Source organism: Chelonoidis abingdonii, chromosome 4 (genome assembly GCF_003597395.2).
Source record: "Chelonoidis abingdonii isolate Lonesome George chromosome 4, CheloAbing_2.0, whole genome shotgun sequence".
Lineage (NCBI taxonomy): Eukaryota > Metazoa > Chordata > Testudines > Testudinidae > Chelonoidis > Chelonoidis abingdonii.
The window spans coordinates 85,451,698-85,458,927 of NC_133772.1; positions in this window are offsets into that span (position 1 = coordinate 85,451,698).

The window sequence follows — 7,230 nt, forward strand, 5'->3', positions numbered from 1 at the left end:
CAGTCAACCTATGGAACTCATTGCCTGGGTATGTGGTGAAGGCCAAAACTATAATTGGGTTCAAAAAAGAATTAGATAAGTTCATGGAGGACAGATCCATCAATGGCTATTAGCCAAGATGTCAGGGCTGCAACCCGTGCTCTGGATGTCCCTAAGCTTCTGATTGCCAGATGCTGGGGCTGGATGACAGGAGATGGATCACTTGATAATTGCCCCTGTTCTGTTTATTCCCTTTGAAGCATCTGGCATTGGCCACTGTCGGAAGACAGGATATTGAACTAGATGGACCATTGCAAGAACAGCAGCAGCTCATAGCAGAGAATAACTTCTGTGATTCTGCCTTTTGCCCATAAGATGGTGCTGTGGCAATAGAACACAGAAGCAGCTCATTGCCAGAGAGGGAAGAGAAAGAGCCTGCTTCTTTTCAGTGCTTGTCAGGCCAGGTCAGGAAATGGGCTATGGGGAGACAAACAGTGTGGGGCTGCTTGGGTGCGGGGGGTTAGACAGGGGCACAGAAGGGCTAGCGGGGGAGGACAAACTGGGGCAGGGGCTGAATGGTAATGGAGGCACAGGGCCACCGGGGGAGGGAGGTGCAGGGCCACGTGATGATGAGGGAGGGAGTGCAGACCTACATATGAACAGGGGAGAGGGTGGATGGGGGGAGAGAGCCACATGGGGACAGGGAGGGAGGGGTGTTGAGCCACATGGGATAGAGGGAGTAGGTGTCTGAGTGGGGGTGAGGGGACATGGACAGGGGGTATAGGGACACATGGGGGTGCAGGAATACATGACGGCAGGGGCAGATGTGCTTGACCGAATGGGGGAGGCTAGAGCTAGCCAGGGTCTGCAAGGGGGAAGCTCCCTAACAATTCCTCCCCGCCCCTCCCAAGAAAACTGTTCCATATGTTTCCCATCCATACCCAGAAATCCTCCAAGTTCACACCCAGGCTCCTTTCCAACAATTTACCTCCCTGTCCCTCAGCTACTCAGTTACCCCTGACTCCCCCAAGCCTTTGCATTGCTTCTGAGGGGTGTGGGAAATATGGTTCTGTATTGTAGTTAAAATGAATTATTATGAAGAGTTCTGTATTAATATGCCAAGTAAGGAATCTATTTGTCAAAAAACATTTCCTGAATCTTTTTTGTTGTTTGTATTGTTACAGACTTGCTGAAATTTTAGTTTAATTCATTTATTTTGAAATAAATGACCAAAAATAATTGAAACTGGTGTGATTATATTGTGTTATTTTGACAAATAAAATATGCAGAATTTTGCAGAATTTTAAAATATTGTGCACAGAATTTTTAATTTTTTGTTGCTGAATTTTTAATTTTTGGCACAGAATTTCCCCATATATATTGGAGTAAACAGTGAGCTGTATTGTTAAAGCTTCTATAAGCTCTGAAACAAGTATGACACCTGGGCTTTGCCTGCTTAGATGTGGCCCAATCTTGCAAAGTGCTGAGCGCCCTCAATTCTAACTGAATCCAGTCCTGTTCCCATTTCCGTCAATGGCAAAATTCCCAGAGGCAGATCTTCTGAGCTATAATAATTTTCACCTGCTGAGGATCTGTTCTCCAGAAATGAGGATGCTCAGCACCTCTTTCAAGATTAGGTCTGTGACGGGTTTGGTCACAGAGACCCCCTGGGGATTGTCACCTGATACACTGAAATTACCTCTGAGTCCATTTTCTTTGCCAACTTGGGACTCCAGAACCCTGCTTTGTTGAGCCAGACACACTAGCCTGCTGCATTGCAGACCCAGGTCTGAACCACACCCCCAAAGCACCAGGCTGTAACAGAACCACTCAGCAGGTTCCCTATCTCCATCACCCAGTTCCCAATGGGATCAAAACCCCAAATAAATCTGTTTTACTCTGTATAAAGCTTATACAGGGTAAAGCTTATAGAGGGTAAACTCATGAATTGTCCACCCTCTAATACCTGGAGGAGCAAACAGCTGTGCATATCTGTCTATCAGTATTATAATCATTTACTCTGGGTTTGTTAATAAACTAAGTTATCAAGCAAAATAAAACAAAATATGCAAGTCTGAGCCTAATACATTAAGAAACTGAATACAGGTAAATCACCCTCAGAGATGTTCCAATAACCTTCTTTCACAGACTAGACTCCTTCCTAGTCTGGGCCCAGTCCTTTCCCCAGTACAGTTTCTGTTAGTTGCAGCTCAGGTTGTAACTAGGGGATTTCTCATGACTGGCAACCCCCTTTGTTCTGTTCCACACCCCTTTTATAGCTTTAGCACAAGGTGAGAATGTTTTGTCTCTGTGGGTCTCCACCCCTCCTTCTAAATAGAAAAGCACCAGGTTTAAAATGTATTCCAGTACCAGGTGACATGATCACATGTCACTGTAAGACCTCATTCTCCATTCTTTCAGGGTTGGTCTGCATGTACCCATGAAGGTTTGCAAGTAAACAGAGCCATTCACAACCAATTATCCTAGTTAATGAGAGTCATCAAGATTCCAAGCCACCATTAATGGCCCACACTTTGCGTAGTTACAAGAGGTCTTCAGAGTAATACTTCATATTTCTAGCTTCAGATACAAGAATGATACATTCATACAAATAGAATGAACACACACAGTGGATTATAAGCTTTGTAATGATACTTTACAAGAGACCTTTTGCATAAAGCATATTCCAGTTACATTATATTTACACTCATCAGCATATTTCCATAAACATATGGAGTGCAACATCACAAAGTCCAATGGGACTAGCAGTATTTTAACACCTATCAGGATTTAGCCCTCACAGAATAAAGTGGGGGACAGACCAAGCAAATCAGAGGAAATCAAAGGCCCTTGAGGAGCATATATCATGTCCTGATGGAATGTCTGTCAAGTATGTTCACTGTGGTCATTACTTTTGACCTAGGCTGGATGTCAAAATAAAGACAACAGACAATAAGAATGAAGGTTTTAAAATTACATTACTTTATTTGCATTCTTTGGTGAATATACAGCAGGAGAAATTGCACTATTTTTTATTCTCATGTATACTGTTGTGCAGGTTTTATGAAAGGACATATATTAATCAGTTTTAAAATGAAGATAACTTTCTTAATTTTTATACCAGGGTCACTGCCACCACCATGTTACATTGCATGTTTTGATGCATGTGATTGTCTGATGGGACAAACTCATGCATCACACATTCAGTACAATGTGATAGTGTGATGACATTTTATGGTAAGGGACTAAGAACCATAGGCCAAATTCTTACCCCATTTACGTCTATGCATCCCTATTAATTCCTGTGGGTGTAAAGTAGCATGGAAGTAAGTGAGGAGAATTTGACCCTTTACATATATGTGGGGGGGAGGGGGATGTCATACAAGCATATACATGAACTATTCAGACACTTTTGACCTGACCTCTACCAATTAATCCATCTCCCCAGGAATTCTTACATTCCAATCCTCTGAACAGCTTCAAAAAGCTATCATTTTTAAAAATCAACCTATCAAAGAAATGTTTCTTTTTCTTCCCCAACTTAAGGAATGTTGCCTCCAGATTACACTGACCAGAGGCCCTAGATGTGCAAGTTTCAGTGATGTGCCAGTGACAGATTTTCTATATATAAATATGTCTGAAATTTAAAGTCTGATTCTCCTAGTCCATAAGTGCTAGAAATTTGAGCTTTATTCAGTTGGGAAGAGGAGATTCCCAGCATCTACGTGGAAGTTCTCTGATAATAGACTTTAAAACTGTGACACTTTTATGCGTAGAAAAGCTATTTGAGGTAATTTGTAGAGGTTTTTATTGCTCCCTCTGAGCCCTGCACAATTGGAGCCATGGTAACTAAGGCATGTGGCTTTACAGGAAGAGGGATCTGAAAAATAACCACAATACATACTTTTGAAACTCTTTAAAACATTTGTAAATATTTTTTCTGTAACTTGTGTGGCAAATACAGTTTGTGTGGGTGGTATAAAGGTTTTATCACCACTCATTTGGGATGACCTCTATAATTCACTCATGGCCTCACTGCCCATAAGTAATGCACTCATCTCAACCTCATGCCAATAAAAACTTCACACCAGCATATACTCTCTATAGACTTGATCCTGCTCCCATTGAGGACAATGGCAAAACTTCCACTGATTTCAGTGGTGCAAGAACAAACTCTTGATCAGAAGTGAGCAGCTAACTGGTACTGTAGGCAGGTCACCCATGGGACTAAAACACTGCATTAAATTCATAGCTTTTTAACAATATTTGGGAAAACCTAGGCTATATTGACATTGTTAAAATCCTGATGCTGGACTATGCTGTGTTGAATAAATGTGTAAAAATGTTATAGTAAGACCATTTCATCTATTCTTCAAGGCTTTTCGTGTTGTTATTTCCCTGCATTATGAGGGGCACCTGATCTCTCATACTTTATAGTGTAGCCACGTGAGAGCTGGAGTAAACTGGTAATAAATGTGTCTCCTGTTTGTGGAATATTATTGTCTGTAGTATTCCCAGCAGAGGGCATGTGTCATCATATTGTCAAGGCAGTGGACAAATTGTACTATGTTTTCAAAAATAGGTAATAAAAAGTTATAGAAAGTTTAAAAAATTATTGCAGCTGTCTCTTCGGTGGAGGATCTATAATCAGGTAGGACTCATTAATGTCACACACTGAGGAGCTGCAGTGTCTGTCTTTGGACATGCAGCCTTTGCGTCAAGTCATCTCTGGAAATACAACACAGCATGACATTTACAGTAACCTTCAAGTGCTTATTTTGGTCATTGTTATTAGCGAAGCAGAACTTCAGATCACCTAACCAGCAGGAGTTTTAACTAATTAGCATTGGTATTCTCACAGGTCCTAATTAGCATAGCAAAAGACTGAAGCCTTTTGCTTGGTGAGGGGGAGAAATCACTGACAAGTGTGAGAAAAGAGCTAGTTCTTCACCTCATGTCCAGTTAACACTGTGGATTTATGGAGTGGATTTGCCCAACCTTGCAGTGAGTTTGGACAGTTTGCCTTATTTTCCTAATACAAATCATCTGTATACATATTTTCTTTCTTCAGGTGGTAGGACAAAATGATTCAGAACTCTGGACTCAGAGTATCATCTAAACCTACGGCTTTGTATTGATATGATGACAGCTGCACAGTATGTAAATCTTGCAGTGAAGTTCACTTGGTGAATATTATGATCACATACAATATGGCATTTCTAACAATTTATAAACAAATCCCTTTAGATCTTGCCCTGATGTTCAGGTAGTTGACATTACCAGTGGCACCTTCTCCTCATACTACATTTTCTTTTGATGTAATTTCTCTTTCTGGAAGAATTTTTTTTATTACCTCATTTGAAGGAAGGGGAAAAGGACAATACTGGAACTCAGGAGTCCTGAGTTTTATTTCAGCTCTGCCACAGATATCTTGTGTGACTTTGTGATCGACACTTAACCTCTTTGGGACTCAGTTAACTTGTCTGTAAAAAAAGGGATAATAATATGATCTGTCGCCCCCCAGGAGTGTTTTAAAGCTTATTTCATTAGCTTGCCTTAAACACAATGAGATTCTCAGATGGAGGACATCATAGAAATTCTAAATTATACTATTGTATGTAAAACTTTTTTAAAATTAAAGCAAATGTGTATCTTTATAGAAACATTATTGAATAGATCCTGCTAGAGGTCTTACGTTTATTTAATTATAACAAACTTAAGCGTATCATTGGGATCCAAGTCTTGTGATAGGCATCCATTTTCTACTGCTGCATTTCAATTAATCTTCAACCATACCACTTTGGGCTATGATGGGGTCAGTTCTCAGAAATGAACCATGATCGGGATTCATCAAGAGTTGTATGGGAAACTTCCTGAAAACACACACAATGTTCTTTTGTTCCAAGCCCAGATTATCCTCTATTTCTATTTGTTTTACTAAAATCTGTTCTAATGCCCATGTAGGGTGGAGAGAGAGGACATGACTCTGATGCAGTGAATCCAAAGGGAACACTTTATTCAGTCTTCTGGACACTGGTTCTTCCTTATTTCCCTGATTTGCTGAAATAGCCTGCACTGCCTACAGTCACCACATGAAGTCTCCCTATATCTTGGCCAGAACCACTGGAAGCTACTGGATGGAATATCAAGCCTGTTCAGGTGTGTCGCTGTGTGATCATGGCAGATACTGGAGGCTGCGATTACCTGTAATGGGGATGCTTCTTTAACTCATGTAACAGGGGCTTGGGATTTAGAAAATGAAAGCCAGGAAGTCCTCGTGACCACAGATGTCTTAAAATTAGCACGATTATGTGATTTTAACTCCTATGAATCCTGGGCACTCAGAAAGAGCATCAGCTAAGTGATTGTGTGATAATTTTGCTGGTGTACTATATACCACTGGCCCTCAAATTCTATAAACCCTAAGGCTATGATACTGCAGCTAATATAGATTCTCCTTTAGCTCAGACTGTAGGGGCCATGATTTTATGAGTGGAAGATCTTGAGTGACTCTGTGACTCATAACACCATGCATTCATGCAGTGGACTGCACATTACATTGTGTCTGCATCAGATCAGGTATTCATTCCCATTAGTTAGATACTGCCTTTTACATATATAGTTTGTTTTTACATTGTGTTGTAACTGAAGAAATTCTCACACAGGCTATTTTTGAACCTGCTGGAGCCACACATTATTTCCTTAGGGCTCCAAGCTTATTGTTTTTTGTCAGTTACATGAAATAGCTGCAGTCTATGTAAGACTTATTTTTTTCCCAGTTCCTCAAACCATTAGTACCCTTTCACGTTTCCCCTTAAGAAAAAGACCTTTGAAACTCTGCCATGTTGCATTATTTAATTTCCTGCATGTATCTGATGAAAGCATGGCCAAAGCAGGCACTGTTACTGAAGGAAAGAAATAATAGAGAGAATCTGTAGGAAAACCTTAGTGACAGAGAAAAATAAATTACATAATACTGAAACAATAGGGTAGAAAGAGTGCTGGTGAATGACAATACATATGCTTCTGGAATGTTAGTTTGTTTTTTTATTTTCTAAAGCCAAAATGTTGGGATGGTAGAGGTTTTTAGTTCAGGTTGTACTTTTGCCTGAAATCTGAATTAATCTTATTTGGACATGGTGTACATTTAGGACTTGTGGGTTCTATTCATAGCTCTGCCACTGACTCACAGTGGATTCCAGATGACAAGGTATATATCCACACAGGAATTAATACCATTCCCAGTAGCAA